Below are 23109 nucleotides of genomic sequence, written 5' to 3' on the forward strand. Positions count from 1 at the left end.
TGCCTAGATATCTCATACCTAGAATTCCTACTGTGCTCACCATATAACTCTTGTAGGTGAAGGAGGATCTCACTCGCACTCTGCATGTTCTCATGCTGCTTCTGTAACTCATTACTCATGGAAGCAAGCATGTAATACTTAGCTCTCATATCATGCTCCTTCCACTTGTCCAAACTTTCATGTTCCTCTTGAGTGGCCTCTGAAGGTAAGGGACCAGGAACATTTGAGTTTAGAACATATCCTATATGTTCAAGGTTCAGAAAAAGTTTCAAATTTCTTAGCCAATTAGAGAGATTAGGTCTTGTCAACTTATTACAATCAAGTATGCTTGCAAGGATATTGGATGGTGGTGGTTGTTCTGTGCTAATTTTTATCAGAAAATTAACTGTAGAAAATAATCAGATTAATTAGTAAATCTATCATGTAATTAACCAAAATAATTAAGGTCTTTTAATCAAATTAGTCCTCCCACTAACTTAGCGAATCCTACACTTCCAAAGTAGAAAACGGAAATCCTACTTGGATGGATTTCTAGTAGGTGATTGAATTCTTATAATTCTATTGATCATCCTCAGGTACATCTATTATTGGAATTACAATAAACTATAAGTGAGTAACTCCTTGCCCATCACATCTCATGTGAGGTTCAATCCTTTACCTAGCCCCTAATGCTCAAAATCTCAGGTACATCTATTATTGACTTATCTTGCATTAGTTAAGTTGATCCCATTGAGCCAGTAATTATGCAAATAATTTTAATGTCCTCAAGTATATCCAATATTGGCCACCAAACCATTTACATATTTACAACATCTCATGCTTGATAATTACTCCTAAGAAAATCTCTTAAATTAATTGCATCTTATGCAACTATTTAAAATTTCTTAAAATAATTGCCCCAATGGAAGGCCCATTTTATAATTACTATAATTATAGCATTTCCAACTTAATCATTGATTTGAAAGATTTTATAGTCATCCTAATTACTATTAAGGTCTCACTTTACACATTATCCATTTAGCATGCATATACCATATAATTGCATACATTCCCATACATCTCATGCATTCATGGATAAGTAGTAAATATGGTATGATCATGGACTTTCTAAGGGATTAAATTCTTAGCCACCAAGAATTGAATCAGGGCATTCCTAGGTGCATTTCATTCATTCATTTTACAAGAGTTGCTAAAGGAGTACATAATCAACACTTGATCTTGAATTCCTCCCACTGGTCCCACCAATGCTTGAACTTCTTGCAATCCATTATTACATAGTAATCCTTGGCATACCAAGGCGAATTTATAGGAACTTAAATAAATGAAATTACAACCCAAAAATTATTACAAACTTAATAATACATGCCCAAAATAAATTAAAATAAATTAATTAATTTACAATCCCAAAGAAACATAAAAGAAATAAATCCAATCACATTGGTCTTTTATAGTCCATGATCATCCATCATGCATATCACTATTTAACAATTAAATAAAACATATATACTTAAATTAAATTGAATATCTCATATTCAACTTAAAAATCCAGATTTGAATATGATTCAAATAAATTTAAAAATTCATATTTGAATCTCATTCAAACAAATTTAAAAATTCAAATTTGAATCACATTCAAACAACCTTAAAAATTCAGATTTGAATCACATTCAAACATTTCTTAAAAAATAAAATTTGAATCACATTCAAACATTTTTTAAAAAAATCAAATCTGAATATTATTCAATCAACTTTAAAAATTCATATTTGAATATGATTCAAACAACTTTAAAAATTCAGATTTGAATCACATTCAAACAACTTTTAAAATTCAGATTTGAACCACATTCAAATAATTATTAAAATTCTGATTTGAATCACAATTTAATTGTGTGATTAAAATTCTAATTAAACAATTTAATTAGACATAGGATGAGCTTTTAGATCATACAACAATTGTAAATTAAAAGGCAAACCTTGCGCCACCTTGAAGAACCTTTGTTGCCGCCACCAATGGTGGCTTCAGCATGTGTGCCGCCACACATCCATTGCAACTAGCAATGGATCAATCATCTCATGATCAAATCACACAATTAACTCATATAATCAACAATCTAAATGGCAAATATAGTGGCTCTGATGCCAATTGAAGGAACGAAAGCGTGAAAAACACAAGTTTATACCATTGAATTCAAAAATTTCACCTAGGGTCACATGCATCATGCAAGATTTATTTTTAACTATTTGATTTCAATGATAAACAACATATTAAAACTCTTTTAATATGTTTTTGGATCTGTATTTGCCATTTAAGATTTTAAAATTAATCAGATTAATTTTAGAACCCTAGATTAAATCAAGAACGATTACACTAACCTCTTGATGCACTGCAGCATATTTGCGCCTTTGAGATTCATCTTCAGGACACCAAATGTTGCCCCTCTAGCTTGTGCACACCAGGAACACCTATGGTAGCCCTTGAACAGCTTCTAAAGCTTTTTCTATTAATTAGAAATTCAAGTTCTTCCTTTTAAGAGATTAGAGATGTAAACAGGACACTAGAAACAATTTATAGTATTTTTAATTCAAGAGATTGATGGCTAATCTCTTTGAATTGATGAGAGATGAAGAGGAAGAGAGGGAGAGCTTCAAAATAGTGTAACAAAGGAGTGTGGCTACTGGTTGTCTTTTATTTTTCTCATAACAACACTTATATAGCTAGGTTAACACATTAAACCCTTGCCACATGTCACTCTTTGATTAGCTCTTGGTTTAAGTAACCCAATCACATTGTGCCAAGTGTCAAACCTATATTTAATATTAATTTTATTAATCTTAGATGATTAAAAGACATTTGGAAAGCTTATGTATAATGCCATGTGTCACCATCTCATTGTGCCACGTGTCACACTGTAAAATGACCAAAATGCCCCTGTGTCTTAATTTTGAGTTCTCAACCCAAAATAATTATTTCTCTTCTTCTAATTAATTTATATCAAATATAAATTAATTAATTAATCTCTATTAATTAATTTCTCATTAATTAAATTCATATTTAAACACTTTAAATATAAATTTAACTTATAATATACATCCAATAATCTAGATTTGGTTTCGAGTCATGCTAGAGACTTTGCAATCTAATTGCAAACCAAACCTATTTAATTAATCAATTAAACTCTTTAATTAATTAATTAAATCATATTTAATTAGGTGACTACTTGTGTATGTGTGTGACTTACTAGGCTTATCACTAATTGGCAATGAGACATGATATCAACTCTTAATATCATCAGAACTCTTTCTTACCGTAAATGATTTCTCTAAATCATTTTATGCACCTCATAGACCATGGTTAACACCTAACATAGCATGCCATGGACACCCAATTAGTAATAAGGTTTACCTTAAATGAACCTATAATCATATGTTACCATGCACTAGAATCTCTCTATTACAAAATGTAACACTCCTAAGTTCAGTAGTGCGTTCTACTTTTCCAGTGATCAGTGCTGTCCGGACAGCTAGGATGCCTAGAACTACACTTAGATATGAGCGAGGAGACATAAAATAATGAAATACAAGAAAAGAAAATACAAGAAAAACAAAGGAAAATAATAGCAAATAAATGTAACCAAGTTCAACGAGCCGAGAACCCTATCGATGGGTGACCGCACCGGGAAGTCACGGCGTGGACTGTTGACTAGCCCTGGGCCGCGAAGAACCCTGAAAAATATTTTTTAGGACTTAAATAGACACCTATTGAAGTATAAATACCATTAGAAATATAAAAGAAAAATTAATTAATTAGTACAAAGAAAAGTGAGAAATCGAAAAACGGACAAAACTTGGTATTACCGAAAAGTCAGGAATGCAACCCGAATAGGGGCATTGTGGTCATTTGACACACCGAGTTGTCTTTTGACCTAAATGTCCATTAAAAATACATGATATTACACTTGGAAAATATCATAAAAAATTAAATTGGTGGTACCTAATGTAAATAGCAAAAATTTGGAGTTAAATATGGAAAAATAAAACCTTAGAATAAACAATGATTTAATTCTCACATAGTGCCCCACTAACTAATTTAAGTGGAGCACTAAAGCTTCATTTGGGCAGAATATTTTCATCTTCTTCAACCTCCCAAACCAGAACCAGCCGAATCCTTTTCTTCTCTCAAGTTCCTCCATGGCCGTCCATGGCCAAGCTCCATGCAAGCTTGATCTAAGCTCCTTTCTTCCCACTTTCCTTCATTAAAGATTGTCCATACACCTTGGGCAGTAGATAGGCAACAAGAAGACCAAGTTTTGGAGAGATTTTGAAGAATTTCCAAAGTGGTAAGTTTGTGTTTTTGGGTTATGGCTTCATTAAAGTTAGTAAGAATGTTATGGGTACTTAAATTATGGAGAGATTTTTGAGGTTTGATGTTTAAAAGGAGAGGTGTATTTTTGGCAGCCATGGAAACTCCTTGAGGGCAGTTTATTCTTGCTTGTAAATGGTAGATTAAAGGGTTGATTAAATGTTTATGTGTGTAGGAATTAATTTGGGTGATGTATACTTAGTATATGTGAATGTGTACTTGAATTTGGAAGCTTGAAAATTAATGGACTGTAATGTATGAATCGGCAACTTGGTTTGGTGAACCATAAAGATGTTATTTCATGTTTGGTTTATGAAATATTAATGTTGAATTGTGATAGTTGTTATGACAGCTTGGGTATATGTATGATGGTGTGAGGTTGGACATGTAAATGAGCTAGGTTAGGTGATTGAATTGTTGTAATTTGAGCTTGAAAAATTCTGTACTAAATGGTGCATATTGAGGGTGATTGTAAGCTGCCAAAATGATCAACAATATGTTGTGAAATGTATTTAGGTTAGGGTACAAACCAGAATTGGCATGAATGTGTAGTTTGGTAAGTGTTGAAAGTATCCTTTGATGAGTAATGAACAAATGCAATAGGGCAGTTTATGTTTTGGGCCTAGAACCTTAAGTATGTGGCTCCAATTGATATGAGACCAATTGGAGGTGAAAGTAGGCACAAAATGTGCCAACATTCATGAAGGAAGCTTACTAAAAATTCTGCTTGTAAGGTAACTTGAAAAGTGACCAAATCCGGATTAGTGCATTTAAGGCCTGAAAATTTACCATTTGGGCAGCAGTTGGTATTTTGGCCATAAATCACTCAAAACAGGTCCAATTGACCTGAAATTTTGACCATGAATAGTTAAGACCTATATCTACAAGTCTTATGATGGCACCAAAGCCCAGAAATGACCATAAGCAAGTCAACAAGCTTTCACAAGTTTGGGTCCAAAAACTGGCCGAACCTAAAATGACCTAAAATGACCTAAAGTGACCAATTTTGGTACATTCTAACCAGCAATAGTAAAATAACCATAACTTGGTCTAGTAAACTTAGAATGACCTGAAATTTTGCCCCGCGTGCAATAAGACATAGATCTACAAGTTTGTAGTTTTGACCGAAACTCGAAAACCGAGGGAACTAGGTCATCCGGCTAGGTCAAATTAGTATACCGGGATCGGACAAATTGCTATAAAACGCAATATACATGAAAATAAATTCGGTAACATGTACCAATACTAAAAGGCTGCAAATGTGACATATCGGTAACATTAAAATCTAATTCACCTAGACTACATCGAGTGTTGACATCTTAGGTTGACCAAGGAAATAATAGAATTCAATAAGTTAATTATTAAGCTTTATTCTTAGAGACAGTTTAAATGAGTACTGAAACACTTCAAATTGTGTGTTTTAGTTAGCAAAAACTCAGGGAAGGGGAAGGAAACACTGAGTCAGAGCCAAGAGATAGTTATCAGAGGTTTGTGCACAACTAGTTTTTAACTGATTTTGTTTTAAATATTTTATATGATTAAATGACATATTTTTCTTATGTATTATGTTTAACAAGCATTGGATTTAATTCAATGATTATTGAAATTGTTATAGTATATATGAATTTAGCTTTGTGAAATGGTATTTCCACAAGTATTAAGCATTGTTATGGATTGAATAAATTATGTTTTGGAAAATTGTGATAGAACATGTTTTGAATTGTGATGGTAATTTTCATGGAAAAATGCAAATTTATGATTTGAATTGTGATGAGCATAAAAATTATTGGATATTGGAATTGAATTTGAATCGAATTATATTGTGATTTATGCTCACTAAAAGGATTGTGATATTGTTTTATATCTCACTATAGATGCTTGACTAGATTATTACCCATCTCTCTCATTTGTTGAGAAGACAATGGAGTTAGTTGTGTTTTGATTACCATGGTACGTGCACAGGCTTAGATTTTCCTCTGATTTGAGGTTAGATCTAAGTTTTTTATCGTTATGGCCCTTGTAGAAGATTCATTATTGTGATGTGTACTGTGCATGATGATTTGACCTCCCCGACCATAGGGAGTTAGAATCTGATTCGACCTCCCCGACCATAGGGAGTTAGAATCACTTCGAATATGGCCCTTTCGGATTAGTCTTGCATAGTTAGTGAGATAAAGAATGATTTTTGAGATACAGCATGATTTTTGAGATACAACATGGTTTTTGAGATACATAATGTTTTTGAGTAGTAAAGAATTGTGATTTCAGTTATGATTTATGTATAATTGATTTGTTGGAACTACCTTAAATGGTTAGTCATGATTTGATAAATTGAATTTCGCGATCAAAGTCATTTCATACAAATGATTTATATTATTGGCAATGAATATTTTGATTTTTGGAATTTGATGAGTATTCAGATTTCCAAATTATTTGCTATAAATTTTGTCAATGTATATTGTACTATGTTTTAAATTATAGTTGTACACCACTGAGTTCACCACTCAGTGATAGCTTTGTATGCTATCGCAGGTAAGAAGAGCATAGAGCAGTGAGCAAGTTTCTTTGAAGACACATTCAGATCAGCTCCAGGTATATCATAGGTATACCCATGTACATAGGTTTTGATGTATGCATGTAATAATATGTATGTAAATTATTTAAGCAGTTGTATAAAAACTCTTGTAAAATATTTTGGTATGTAATTAAATGTAAATTATTGTAAATGTAAATTTGGGATTTCATTTATCTGAATAGTTTTGTAATATTAATTTTGAGTCTTGTAATCAATGAAATGTTTCTTTTATAAGGAGATTGATTTGATTATTGAGATTTGAATTATGGGTTCAAATGAAGTTATTGAAGTTGTATTTGAGAAAACATATTGGGAGTGTGTTCTTTGCAGGTTTTGAAGAACTGTTTTCTCAAAATACAACCGACACTTTGCCGAAATTTTGAAAAAAGATTTTATAACACCAGATTTTAATCGATGATTTAAATTTCATGAAAATTGTTTTAAAATCCCTTGTAATATATTTAATGGATTATCAGTAGATGAAGTACGGTAATTCATTAGGTGTACTATGGAATCATATTACATCTTACAGGGGAGTAGGGTGTGACACAAAATCCCAACTCAAGCTGGAGTCATGGTTTATGTCAAACTCCATTTGCTTATGAATATTATGTTCTCTTTTAATTCCAATTCTTGATTAAAAAGATTTTTTCATCAGAAACTCTTTTCTGAATAAATCTATCTGTCTTGGCCAGGAACTTGAAATATCAAGAACAATTAAATGAACATAGGATTTTATCTCTATTTACTTAGAGGAACAGATTCCATCTTGATCAACACCTACCTTCATATATAACTAGTAGGAGCCAACACATGCCCATATACCCATACACAATACAAGTATGAAAGCAGTATCAAACTCAAACTACCTATATACAAGATAATTGTACTATCTCAGGTCTAAAGATTATATGCACTGATATGATTTATGACAAAACATTGATAAGAGTAAACTCCATGTGCTTGTCATAAGTGTCACTGGTTCGGCTTACTTATCATTTATAAGTGCCTATCATGTTTGTCACATAGCATGAGACTCACCATTCCATCTTATTTATATCTCATATAAATAACTTGGGAAGAAACATAAATACAATCTTTCTGGATAAGTCATGTCCTTATTATGAAGTATGCTCGATTATGAACCTATTTATGATACTTTGTGCTAGAAATAATGTCACTCATATTCTTAACAACTTAAGAATAATATTTCTAACAAAATATCAATGGACCTTTTCTATTACACATAAATATATTATGTAAAAGGAAAACTTGAAAAGCCTTTTATTAATAAAATATGTGCAAGATACATACTAAATGATATGCTCTAGGGCATACTACTAACAATACGAAGAGTAGCTGAAGGCCGGACTCCGTTTTCCTTTGGACGAATTTTACAAGGCCGTTCTAAAGTTCCACCATGTTTCGGTAGCTCAAGTACATCCAAACTCTTGGCGAACTTTAGTAGCCTTCAGGGGCCTCTGCCGAGCCAAGAAGCTAGAGCCCACGGCTAAAGTCTTTGCCAAGCTTCATAAGCTTGCCCGAAGGAAGGATGACGAATTTTGGTTCTTCCAGGCAAAGCTGAACTGTGGGCTCTTCACCTCCCTTCTTTGCTGAAGAACTGGAAGAACTGGTTCTTTATATTGAGAAGCAAGATTTCGAATGGCTTTGAGGGTATCCCACAGAGTTAGCAACACCTGGTAGCTTCGATTTTGAAAAAGATTACCTTAAATAAGGATGAAGATGCCATGGTGAAAGAGTTAAAATCTCAGGCGTCCACCCATAAATTCTCGTGCTTAGATGCGGTTATGGCCGAACTGAAGTGGTGGATGATGCCCCTGATCAATGATGAAGATTACGAGCTTCAGCTCTCTGACCTCGACCCTGGTACTATCCATATCTCTAGACTCTGAATCTTATCGAGCTCACTGACTTCTTCTCTGTGCAGGTATGGTAGGTGGTGACTCTTCTAAGGAGAGCCATAAGCGTAAGAGGGAGGTCTCTGGAAAGGTGCAGGTGATGAAGGAGGCCACTGTTACTGCTGCTCAGACTCCTTAGCGAGAATTGGTAGAGGTACCGAGCTCCCCTCCCTGACCTCAGGAGTAGTCGATCCTAGAAGTAGAGGCTGCCATTACTCCTCCTCAGTAGATCAAACTTCCACCTCTCCCGCCTCCTTTGATCTCATCCAATGTGGAAGGGGAGTCTTCTGGTCCTACTGTTAGGACGCTTTCCCGGGGCACTCAACTCCTGATCTAATCGCTAGAACAGAATCGTTCCACCCAAGGGAATCCTAGCCTAGCTAAGGTCATGGGCACCTCCATCTGCTTCCAAGAAGATCGAAACAAGTTGGCAGAGGAGAGCATCGATGATATTTTAACTCAGACAATGAGCTTGGGTTTGGAGGCTATTGCCAATCAACATGTGATCCAAGAGAAAGCCCACGCCTTAAAGAGGGAGATTCTTAAGGTGGTCTAGGATGCCTCAGCTGCACAAGCTCAACTCTCCCCTGCTAATGATTACATCGCCAGACTGGAAGATCGGATGAAGCATTGCAAAAAGAAGATAGTCGAAGTGGAGCGGGAGCTTGAAGTCACCCGAGCTGGTCAATCTGCCAACCTCGCTCATTTTGCTAAGGAACTTAGGGTGAAGGAGGATTAGCTCCAGGCCAAGGAGGAGGAGCTCCAGGCCAAAGAAGAGGAAAGCACAACAAAAGAGGCTGGGGCATATGTGAATGCCCATAATGACCTCCTGGGCAAGCTGAGGAAGTGTTATCCCAAGGAGAACTTCTCCTGGATGAATCAACTCATTCTAGAGGCTGAAGAGGAGAGCGACGAGGAGCCAGAGAGAGAGGGAGGGGATCAAAGAGCTGATAATGTACCTGGGGAGTAGGGTGAGGGAGATCCACCTGATGAATGACTTGTATATATTTTATTTTGAAATGAATAGAAATCCTCTTTTGTTCAATTTCTTGATGAGATCAGAACGCATCCAAATTGTTTGAGTACTTAATTGGTTGAACGTAATTGAACATTAAACTTGAAAGCAACTATTAATCAGAGTATAAGAGATTGGAAAAACATCACATGTAAAAATGAGATTGGACTAAGTCATGACCAAATACCAGGTAAAACTTTAGAACATTAGAATTGCAAAGATTTGACATTGATTTGAATTCTTAAGATCAGAATCGTCATTAGACCGGATAGAAACCTTAACTTCATTTTAAGGAATATCTGGGGCATTCAAGTGAGAAGCCCGATCATAACATTAGCCAAATGAAGTTTCGCAATATTTGTACAGATCAGAGAATATTAATAGGCAAGATTGGATGGTCCGGAGACCGGATATTGTTTTGAACTCATCTGACAAAGACCAAGAGATCGAAGAACAATCTAACTTAAGCTTGAGGTTAGTTTGTTCCAGGGAAGAGCTATCGGTGAGTTTGAAAAAGCTATTCGTGATTGGGTACATCAGTTGAGAGCGGATAAGAAAGTTAAAGGTTTAAAAGTTCCTTGACTTCGGAGGTCGGCCAAAATATGCTGTCTACAGGCGTATAGTAAGGAAAGAAATAAAAGAAGGAGATTTTGTCCTCTTATTCAACTCTAGATTGAAACTATTTCAAGAGAAGCTAAAATCAAGATGGTCTGGACCTTTCAAGGTCACCCAAGTCTTCCCACATGGAGCAATAGAAGTGTGGAGCGAAACGTCCGGTGCATTTAAGGTCAATGGGTAGAGGCTGTAGCTTTACTTTCAGGGAGAACCCATAGAAATGGGAGTCAATTGCACCCTCGACCATCCTACCAATAGACCATAAACAAGCAAAGTCCAGCTAAAGACTATAAACAAGCGCTTTTTGGGAGGCAACCCAAAAATTTTTCTAAACTTTTCTTTTTTCTCCTTTTTCATATTGATTTTTGTTTCGTACTCATTAGCATTTTATTTTATAGGATTTTTTAGAAAGGGTAGTAGAGAACAAGAGAGGAAAGGAATCACCAAGTCAAAACCACAAAAGGGAAAATTGGACAAAACTAGGGAAGTAACTCTATTACTAAACTTTTTACATCCATTTCATGTGTTGTGATGATAAAAATTTTTCATTTGACAAAAATTTGAAAAATTAGAAAATTACACGGGTCGTGTACTGGTTTTACATGCACCGTGTAACTTGTTGGAAGTCCATAAATTTCTTGCATTTTTAACTCTGAGGGTGACAGAAAGTTACATAGGTCCATAGCCTAATTTACACGGACCGTGTAATGTCTCTAGCAGAATAACTTAAAGCCAGGGAGTTACACGGGCCTCTTTATATTTGACACGGGCTGTGTAACATATCTAGTAAAGCAACTCGGGAGATAGAAAGTTACATGGGTCCTAGAGCTGATTTATACAGGCCGTGTACTACGATAGAATTTGAAATTTTCAGGTAGAAATTTACACGGCCCTACATGTTGGGACCCGTGCAGTAATGCACGACTCGTGTATCATGTCGCAGATGCGAATCCTAGGGCGCGAAATGCATGAGATGAAGAGTCCTAATGGCTTTTTAAATGCACCCCTCACATTAAAACCATTCATAAAGGCAAAACCCTTCATCTCTATCCCTCCTAGCCTATAAAAATCCCTCAAATCTCATATCCCTTCACCAAAACCTACTCTTCTCCTTCCCAAAAACTCATTAATAGCTCCTGCAAAGTGATCTACGAGAAGAATCGGCTCTTCCTGGAGGTAAAGAGGAGAATCTTCATCTTCTCCACCTCAGCTGCCACCCCAACGCCCAAGAACAAGGGCAGCCTCTCCCCAACCATCTCAACCAGCCCATCCTCAACTGCAACCCCAACCACAAGCCACTCCACAACCTGAAATCTCCATTCCTTGGGGATTCCGTGATGATGCCCACAAGGCAATGTGCACCCGGCTTCACACTCGAAAAATAAGCTCCACCAAATACATGGATTTTTCGCTGCTGGAGCAAATCGGGTTGCAGAATAAAATCAATGGGCTACTCGATAGCATCGAGTGGACAAGGTTCGCCCAACTCCAATTTCCAGCATACCGGGACACCACACTAGAGTTTTTGGGTAGTTTCAAGACCACCTTATAACCTACCGATAGGTAGGATAGGGGCAGGATTGAATTTTGCCTCCTCGGTGTCGACCGGGAGATGAACATAGATGAGTTCAATGCCATCTTCAGCTTTGACAGTGCTGGCCACTAGGAGATCCCTAGGAACTACATGCTGTACAACAGCATCAATTTCTGGAGTTCCATTGCCCCGAACACGGAGCCATATAAGTCCAACAAGTCCAAATCCATGGGCATCACAAGTCCAGCCCTGCGCTATATGCATCGGTTCGCTGCCCACACCATCATGGACCGTGGCGACAGCCTTGGTATTGTAAATGCCAACAAGTTATTCTTCTTGTGGTGTATAATCACTAGATAGCGCTGTAGCACCGGCTTCTTTTTGTGCAACCATCTCTGCCACCTCTATCATCAATCTACCAGGCACATCATGCTTGGTGGCCTTGTCATAACCATTGCCCTCCACTTCGGCTTCGTTCCAGGACATCATAGGCTGTGCTTTGTCACTGGAATGTCAAGAATAGATCAAACCATCTGCATATCCATGGAGATATGTAAAAAAGTGGGCAACACCTACTACCTATTGGATGCCAAAGGGAACGCCATCCCACGGAGAGACGAAGCACACCCCCAAGAAGAAGGCCAAGAGCGAATGTTCCAAGAGTCCCCCGTTTGAGTGCTTCCATACACACCACCACCAACAGATCTGGTCCTCACATACCTACAGTGCATGGAGACTATCGCAAGGTGTTTTGCGGTCGCCTGGACGAACACTCACCGAAGTGGGAAAGAGTGAGGAGTCACTACTTTAATTTTGAGGGAAATTAAAGAAAACCATTTGTGAAAATAAATTAAAATGAAACCACTTCAAATACAGAGATTCTAGGTTCGAGGTCCGTAAACGGGTGGGGAAGGTGTTAGGCACCCCACCTCGTCCCTCAATGAGGGTGAGCAGATTTAACCTTACGTTCTTTATAAATTAGAATCGATAGTTAGGGGGGTTCGAATGGAAATGTTAATCCTTTTGATAGAAAGGAATATTTGATTTTTCACCAATTCGGGCTACCCAGATACACGAATATATGGGATGACCCTTAGTGAGTTACTGTTGCGTATTAGTTTTATTCTAGGGGGAGTCATTTGACGTATTTGTTAAAATTTGATTTGGGAATTGGATAAGAACTCTCCTCCGATCTCCTTTAAATATTTATTAGAATTTTGGGTTTGAGAATCGGATAAGAACTCTCCTCCTATCTCTTTGAAATATTTATTAGAATTTTGGATTTGAGAATCGGATAAGAACTCTCCTCCGATCTCTTTTAAATGTTTATGAAAATTTTGGGTTTGAGAATCGGATAAGAACTCTCCTTCGATCTATTTTAAATATTTATTAGAATTTTGGGTTTGAGAATCGGATAAGAACTCTCCTCCGATCTCTGTTAAATATTTACTAGAATTTTGGATTGAGAATCGGATAAGAACTCTCCTCCGATCTCTTTTACTTGAATGGGAGTCGGATAAGGATTTTTCCGACCTCTCAAAATTTGATTACAGCTACACATCACAAGAGCCTAAGACTAAGGGTTCTGGCATTCAAAGATGCCGGGGATCGGAATAAGGCTTCTTTTAACTCATTGGTACCTCGTGACTAGACAGGGGATACCAAACATAATTTTACCGACCTCCCATCTGGTCGCCCTACCAGTACCTTTTGATACCCGATCTATTCCATTTATTTATCTGAGATTTGGTTTTATTCCGCCTTATGACGTCTTACCCAATTATCTTCTGTGTTAGTCTAGTTATTCAACTTTACTATTTTCCTGACTTATTATTCGGACCTTCTATTATTTTAAAGAAATGCTTAAGATACAGTTACCTACATTTTATCCAACTACTTATACGCTACTCGAGACTAGAACTCTTGCATTTAGAAGTAACAAAGATTAACAAAAGAATGGACTGATTAACAAAGAAGTAAACTCGAGAATAACCTTGTTCGCATTTTTTTTTAACGCAATATAAACTTGGTGAAAATTACAAACATAAAAATAAAGGAAATACGTAAAATAAAACGAGCACTTGATAAAACAGCGATATAAGCACTCACCTGTAGGGAGCCGAATCTACTGAACTAACTACGGAATCACAAAACGTAATAGGACTGCGGGCTGATAGCCTGAGGACTAAGGTTCGCCTTGAAATGAAGGATACTTTGCTAAAATGCAGTCAGGTCAAAATAATAACCGAGTTTGAATGAAGTTGAGCTTGGACAATGGGAGTGGAAATAAAGATAACAAAGACAGAAAGTGAGAATGTCACAGGATAATGAACGAACTGAAAATGGAGAGTTTCAGTATTCAAAAATCCCTTTACAAGAAATTACTTCAGAAAACTGGTTTCAAAAGTTTTTCTTATGAAAGCTCAAAAATAGTAGAGTAACGAACTGAATTAAATTTCAGAGTCCTTCCACTATAGTCACTACCCTCTTTTTTTCGTCCTCCTTGAACAGTTTTCATGCAGGTATTTATAGGAACCGGGTGCTCCCCATGAAGGGTCAGGATTTATTTTGAGGGAGATGGAGGGTTAGGATTTTAAAGGACCTGATATGAGGCTCGGGAATTAAAGAGAATCATAACGACTGGCTGAGATCCCTTTCAGAATATTTGTCCTTTCTCTCCTTTAATCTGACGGCCCAAAATTTTCTTGTCAAGGGCGATTCGAGGGCTGGGAGTGAAAGGCGCTGGTCTTGTCGTCTTCTTCTTTGATCCAAGGGTCCTTACAAGTAAGATCAACGGTGGAGATTGGGATGTCTGATCTTGTCATGACATACTCGCACATGTCGATGTCTGGCGATCTGGCGTGCGGTGGAGATTTCGTCTGCGACGCTTTAACTACCTTGGCTCTGATTATGACGATAGTTAGCGGAAGTTGTCTTATTCCCTTTGTTTTCCGACCTCCCCTCCCTTCCAATCTTTCTAACACGATCTTTTTCCGATCTCTCATGCCGGGCTCCCCTCTTTCGACCTTTCCAACTCTGATCTTCTCCTTCATCCCGGTCCGGTTCAGTCAAAGCATTTATTCCTTCGATTTCCGAGGCATCTGCTTTGTTTTCTGCTCGTAATAAATGCTCAAATTTTCCCTATATATATACCTTCAACCGGGAAGCCCCCCGCATTTGATTTTCTCCTCTTCCTTCTCACATTTCCTATTCTAACTACTCCGGCAATAGTCCCGGCCATGATAGTGGCTTTTGATCTTTTCCGATTGTTCTTTTTATTCCCTGAATAAAAATTTACGATCTCGGTGATCGAGAAATTATGATAATCTCATTTGATGACAGTGAGGGAACCAGACTAACTTACCGACCTGGATTGAGGACTTCGATCGTGTCGATCTCGAATCGTTCGACCGATATAATCGGCGAACTGACTTCGAGCGAGAAGACTACTAATATTCCCCTTAACATTAGTGACTGCGCCTTGAAGTTCATTTGGCTTCTCACCACATTGGGTGTCCCGACAGTGGCTCGGTTCCAAGCAATAACATTGATGACGACCTCTCTCATCTTCATGAGAGTCATAATCCCCCCATCTGAGCTGTACATCTATCCACATCTTTTGATTCAGCCACGAGACTAGGCTTTGACATAGTTCTTTATTAGATGGGATGTACTGCCGATCTCTAGAGATCGCCCCTACGATGTAATCAGACCTTCAATGTAATCCGATCTCTAGAGATCGCCCAAATGATGTAATTCGACTTTTAATGTAATCCGATCTCTAGAGATCGCCCAAATGATGTAATCCGACCTTTTCGGAAATAAAATTTTATTTTGACAACTATCATTTTTATTATTATTGCATTGACTATTTTTCGATCTCTGATGTGTTTATCCGATCTGGTTCTTAACTGAACAACCCTTAACCGATCCGCTCTAATTCACCGATTTATAACTAGCCGATTTCTTTTATTATGGAATTTCTGGAATATTAGTGAGACGTGTCAGAAAAAGCTGGCGAATCCCGCTAACCGATGCACCGCCTAGAACACTGTGAGCATTAAATGCTCGGATGGGTATAAATAGGGGATGGGTGAGCCAGTTGCTCTCTTATGTCATTTTCAGCATCCCGCGAACGATTCCAAAATTCTCTCAAATTTTCAAGTTCTTCCGACACCGATCAAGCTCCGGTAAGGGTTTTGATCCTTCTTTTAGTTTAAATTCTCTATTTCCTTTGAAAATGAGTGGTGCCGAGGGTCAGAGAGCGGCAAGCCCCCCTTCCGTTCAGATCTCGTGGTCGTCTGATGAAGTGGAGGTGGTCGGACCAAGCATACGACCTGAACCTCCTAGGGCCTCTGTTCCAGCTCGAGGGCAAGCAGTACCATCAAGGCATGTACATTCTTCAGGGAGAGAAAATCTTCCCATGGACGAGCTGCCATCAATCCTGCAAGAAATCGACCTGCAGTCATTCAGCCAGGAGTACAACATCCGGCCTGATTCATAAGAGCTGATTAATTGTCACGGTGATCTTCGTGCCTATCACTTCTTCGAGGAGAACAACATGATCATGGTATACGAAGAGCAATTAAAGGGCGGGCTGCAGTTCCCCCTCGATGACTTCTTCAAGGAAGTTCTAAAATTTCACTAAGTGTGCATAGCCCAAGTTCACCCGAACTCATGGCGTATCCTAGTAGCCTTCAGAGGCCTTTGCCGAGCCAAAGGACTCCGTCCTACAGCCAAGGTGTTCGCTGAACTACATAGGCTGACTCGTTGAAAGGACGACGAGTATTGGTTCTTCCAGGCGAAACCACATTGTGGGCTCTTTACCGATATGCCCTTCTCCCTGAAGAATTGGAAGAATCGCTTTTTTATTCTGAGGAGCAAAATTCTGAACTGCTTTGAGGGCTTCCCTCGCAGCTGGCTACACCAGGGCCCCTTACTTCCGAAGCGCATCACCCTGAATAGGGAAGAAGGCTTGATGGTGATGGAACTAAAAGATCAAGCGGCCAGAGAGAAGTTCTCTTGTTTGGATGCAGTGACAGCCGAACTGCATCACTGGACAATGGAGTTGATTACTGGCGAAGATCGCGGGCTTCAGCTTGCTGACCTCGGCATCGGTATTTTCTATATCTCTTATCTTTGGGCCTTAGCGATCTCACTGACCACTTCTTTGTGCAGGTATGGCAAGTGGCAAGGCTTCCAGGGAGAGTCGAAAGCAGAAGAGGGAGGTCTCCCGGAAAGTGCAGGAGATGAAGCGTTCCGAGCTGCTTCAAATGCCCAGTCATGATCCCAGAGAGATGCAAGGAGGCTCATCTCAACCTTCGGGAACGCCAGTCATAGAAGTGGTCCGGTCTCCTCCTCGCCAAGAAGAGCCGCCTCCACCTCCTCCAGTCGCTTCGAATGCGGAAGGGGGTCCTTCCCAACCTCCTGTGAGGACCTTTTCTCATAGCGCTCAAGTTTTGATCCACTCGCTGGAGAAGAACCGGACTGTTCGAGAAAATCCGGGCTTGGCCAAGGTCCTGGGGGCCTCGATCTGCCTTCAAGAGGATCGGGATAGGTTATCCCCGAATAATCTTGATGACATCCTAACCCGGATAATGAGCCTGAACGTGGAGAGTTTGGTGAACCAGCACATTGTCCGGGCTCACCGTCTGAGTAAGGAGGTGGAGAAGATGGGTCACGAAGTGGCTTCCCTCCGATCCCAACTTTCATCCGCTCAGAACTACATATCTGAAATTGAGGGGCGAATGAAGTTCTACGAGGATAAGCTGGCCGAGCAAGCTCAAGTTCTGGCCGAGTGATCCCATGTTCTTGAAGAAGTTCGGGCGCTCCGAGCTAGTGAAGTTGCCCACCTCAGTGAGGAGCTCAAAGCAAAGGAAGAAGAGGCGGTGACAAGAGAGGCCGGCGCTTATGTGAATGCTCATAGGGATCCCTTAGCCGAGCTCAGAAAGCGATATCCCAAGGAGGACTTCTCTTGGATGGTAGATCTGGCTCCCCAGGACAAAGGTGAGGATAGTGAGGAGGAGGCTGAGGGTGAGAGAGGAAGCGAACAAAATATAGATCAGGCTGGGGGTGATCCTCCAGCCGAATGACTTGTATAATCTTGAAACGAAATGAAATTCCCTTTTTGTTCAATGATTGGATGTGATCGGAAAGTCTCTAAATTGCATAAGCACTTGATTGTCTGAGCATATTAGAACAACATCTAAAAGTGATTATTAATCTAAGTGTAAGAGGTCAGAAAACACAATAAGCATGAGATCAGCAAGGGACCAACGCTAAACGGGACTTGATTAAAATTGGAAATTTGACCTGAACACTTAAGATCAGGATCATCATTGAACCGGATCGAAACCTTAACTTTATTATTCCCAAACTTTTAAATGAGAGATCGGTAATAAGACTGGTGGCCTAATGTTGGTTCAATCTCGTTTGACAAGAAAGATCGGAAATATAATTGACTGATCAGGGGACTTGACCATTGGCTTGAGAGATCGGTGAGGCTTTAAATGATATAGGGACTTAATATTGATTAGATTCCTTTTGAGGAGAGATCGGAAATGTGGTTAGTTGGCAAAGGGAGACTCAATGTTAGGGATTGGTTTTAAAGTTTATTGATTTTAGGGATCGGCCAAAATATGGTGTCGACAGCTGCCCCTCTTTACATAATTCCTACTGGAAAAAAATTCCGTGTAGGGATTATGTAAAGATTCAGACCCATATTTTGGACGATTAAAATTTGAAATTTGAAATTAAAGTCTGGAAACTAAAACACACTTGGATCGGCATCCTGAGGTTGGTAATAGGAAATTAAAATGCTAGAAAACTAAAATCAACTTAGATTAAGGAACCAGAGGTTGATTGATAGGAAATTTAATTGCAGGAAAATTAAAATCAACTTAGATCAAGGAACCAGAGGCTGATTAACAGGAAATTTAAATACTGAAAAATTAAAATCAACTTAGATCAAGGAACCAGAGGTTGATTAACAGCAAATTTAAATGCTGAAAAATTAAAATCAACTTAGATCAAGGAACCAGAGGTTGATTGACAGGAAATTTAAATGCAGGAAAATTAAAATCAACTTAGATCAAGGAACTAGAGGTTGATTGACAGGAAATTTAAATGCAGGAAAATTAAAATCAACTTAGATCAAGGAACCCGAGGCTGATTAACAGGAAATTTAAATGCTGAAAAATTAAAATCAACTTAGATCAAGGAACCAGAGGTTGATTGACATGAAATTTAAATGCAGAAAAATTTAAAAAATCAACTTAGATCAAGGAACCCGAGGTTGATTGACAGAAAATTTAAATGCAGGAAAATTTAAAAATCAACTTAGATCAAGGAACCAGAGGTTGATTGACAGGAAATTTAAATACAAGAAAATTAAAATCAACTTAGATCAAGGAACTAGAGGTTGATTGACAGGAAATTTAAATGCAGGAAAATTAAAATCAACTTAGATCAAGGAACCAGAGGTTGATTGACAGGAAATTTAAATGCTAAAAAATTAAAATCAACTTAGATCAAGGAACCAGAGGTTGATTGACAGAAAATTTAAATGCAGGAAAATTGAAATCAACTTAGATCAAGGAACCAGAGGTTGATTGACAGGAAATTTAAATGCTGGAAAATTAAAATCAACTTAGATCAAGGAACCAGAGGTTGATTGACAGAAAATTTAAATGCAGGAAAATTAAAATCAATTTAGATCAAGGAAGCAGAGGTTGATTGACAGGAAATTTAAATGCTAAAAATTAAAATCAACTTACAAAGCAAGTCTAATCTCGACACGAGAAGTTCTTCCCCGATGAAGTATACTTAACAGGATCTCGAAGACCAATGATTAATGGAGGATGAGTTACAAGACTTGACCTACGACCTTATTTCTTCGGATACCCCTTTTCTATTCTCGACTTTCCTCTTATTTTGAGAAAAGCGCCCTTGCGAGTTTTCACTTTCCTTTCGTCCATTTGACTAGAAGCGCTCTTCCAGGTTTTCACCTCTATTTTTTTTTTTTTTAGGCCATTCCCTGCAAATCTCACAGCAAAGTACATGAGGTTATCAAATTTCAAATCCTAATCTTATGGCAAAATTTTAAATGATTAATAGCGCAGAAAAAACAACATTAGAGTGTGAGTATAAAGATAAAGCAAAAAGACAAATTGAAACGTGAAGATAGATTGGAGAGAAAGGATGACTTTATTAAGGCTTTAAGAAACAAAGATACAGTTTTAAAGAAAAAGGGTACAAGGATAGATCTCACACATTCCTTGTAGTTAGCTTTGAAGTCCCTTAACTGCCATTATTTCAAGTACTCTTGGAGCCTCATGCCATGACGGTTTATTTCCATCCTCGGTTTCATGTCCCCTTTCTTATTTCTCCCTTTTGGTTCTTGGGATGCCCTTCCGAGTTTTCACCCCTAGATTTTTTTTTTTTTAGCTCACTCTTTCAAGATGCCCTATCGGGTTTTCATCCTTCACTCATTTTACAGAAAGCGCGCTTCCAGGGTTTTCGCCTTCTTTTGCACATTTTGCTAGGAGCGCCCTTTCGGGTTTTCACCCCTACCCCCTTTTTTTTTTTTTTTTTAGGCGTAGTATCTTTTGACGGTGTCGGCATTTACAGGTCTTGGAAATTCTTCTCCGTCCATGTGGGTCAAGATCAAGGCCCCACCAGAAAATGCTTTTTTAACTACATAGGGTCCCTCGTAGGTTGGTGACCATTTACCCCGAGGATCATTTAGATTCGGAGCACTTTCTTCAGGACTAGGTCCCCTGGTTGAAATTCACGTGGGCGGACCCCTTTGTTAAATGCCCTGGCCATTCTTCTTTGGTATAACTGCCCATGACATGCCGCCGCTAGCCTCTTCTCATCTAGCAAGTTTAATTGGTCCAACCTTGACTGGATCCATTCCTACTTATCAATCCCCGATTCCTTCAGAATTCTTAGAGAAGGAATTTCTACTTTAATAGGTAGTACAGCTTCCATCCTGTAAACCAGTGAGTATGGGGTTGCCCCAGTTGATGTCCTTACAGAAGTCCGGTATGCATGAAGAGCGTAGGGACGCATATCATGCCAATCCTTATAAGTGACTGTCATTTTCTGGATTATTCTCTTGAGATTTTTGTTTGCGGCTTCCACTACTCCATTCATCTGGGGACGGTATGGTGAGGAATTGAGATGTCGGATTTTGTATTGATCACATAATTTTTGAATCTTCGGACCATTCAAATTCTTGGTGTTGTTAGTGACGATTTCATTGGGGAGGCCATGCCGGCAGATGATATTATTTCTGAGGAATTTGAGAAATGTGTTCTGTGTAATGTGAGCATATGAGGTTACTTCGACCCATGTAGAAAACTAATCGATAGCCACCAGGATAAATCTGTGCCCATTGGATGCCTTAGGGTTGATGGGGCCAATCACATCGATGCCCCACATTGTGAAAAGCTATGGTGAAACAAGGTTGAACAATTGGTGAGGCGGAACATTTATCGGATCCGCGTAGATTTGACATTTATGGCACTTTCGGAAATACTCAACGCAGTCCTTTTCCATCGTAGTCCAAAAATACCCCCGTCTCATGATTTGCTTAGCCATCATATGCCCATTGGCATGGGTTGCATAGTTTCCCTCATGAGTCTCGAAAAGGATTCTCTTTGCCTCTTTTGCATCCACACATCTCAACAATTCTCCGTTGGAGCTCCTTTTGTATAGGGTTTCTCCACTGGGGAAGTATCCCAATGCTAATCTCTGAATCATCCTCTTTTCATTTTTGCTCGCTCGAGGAATTCTCAGTTACGATGTAAAGCAAGATGTCATGGTACCAAGGTTTACCATCAGGTTCTTCTTCAATCATGAAGCAGTAAGCCGGCTCACTCCTTGCTTTAATCTTTAATAATTGAGTCGTCTGCCCTTCTCCATTTGAGCCATAACAGCCAGGGTGGCTAAGGCATCTGCAAATTGATTCTTGTCTCGACTAAGGTGAGTGAAAGAGATTTCCTCAAATTTCTTAATCAGCTCCAGTAAATACTTCTGATATGGGATTAGCTTCGGATCCTTAGTTTGCCATTCTCCCTTGACTTGATAAATGATCAGGGCCGAGTCTCCATATACCTCCAACTTTTTGACTTTCATTTCGATGGCAGCCTGTAAACCCATCACACAAGCTTTGTATTCTGTGACATTGTTGGTGCAGTCAAATCTCAACTTGATAGCTATCGGGAAGTGTTTTCCATCCGGGGATACCAATACAGCTCCGATTCCATTACCGGATAAATTGACAACTCCGTCGAAATACATTTCCCATACAACAGCTGGCTCTTCTTCTCCGCAGTCTATTTCGTTAATATGCTCATCGGGGAACTCAAAATCCAGAGCTTCATAATCCTAGATAGGGTTTTCTGCTAGGAGGTCAGCGATCACGCTACCTTTCACTGCTTTTCGGGTCATATAGACAATGTCATATTGGGAGAGTATGACCTGCCATTTGGCTATCCTTCCTGGCACGAATGGGCTTTCAAATACATACTTAATAGGATCCATCCTAGAAATGAGCCATGTCTTGTGATTCAACATGTAGTGTTTGACGCAATTTGCTGTCCAGGCTAATGCGCAACAAGTTTTCTCTAGGAAAGAGTACCTTGACTCACAATCATTGAACATTTTGCTTAGGTAATAAATAGCCCTTTCCTTTCAGCCGATATCATCATGTTGCCCTAAAACACATCCCATTGAGCTTTGTTGGACTGCCATATACAGAATCAACGGCCTTCCTGCCACTGGCGGAACCAATACTGGTGGGTTGGACAGGTATTGCTTGATTTTCTTGAAAGCTTCTTGACAAACTGAATCCTATTGAGTGGTGTTGTTCTTTTGGAGTAGTCTAAACATAGGCTCAGCTTTAGTAGTGATATTGGAAATAAACCTTGATATGTAGTTCAATTTTCCTAAGAAACTGCACACCTCCCTTTCTATTTTTGGGGATGGCATCTCTTGAATGGCTCGAACTTTATCCAGATCAACTTCTACTCCCTTCTCGCTCACTATGAATCCCAACAATTTCCCAGATCTAGCTCCGAATATGCA

This window comes from Hevea brasiliensis, chromosome 7 (genome assembly GCF_030052815.1).
Source record: "Hevea brasiliensis isolate MT/VB/25A 57/8 chromosome 7, ASM3005281v1, whole genome shotgun sequence".
NCBI classification, from domain to species: domain Eukaryota; kingdom Viridiplantae; phylum Streptophyta; class Magnoliopsida; order Malpighiales; family Euphorbiaceae; genus Hevea; species Hevea brasiliensis.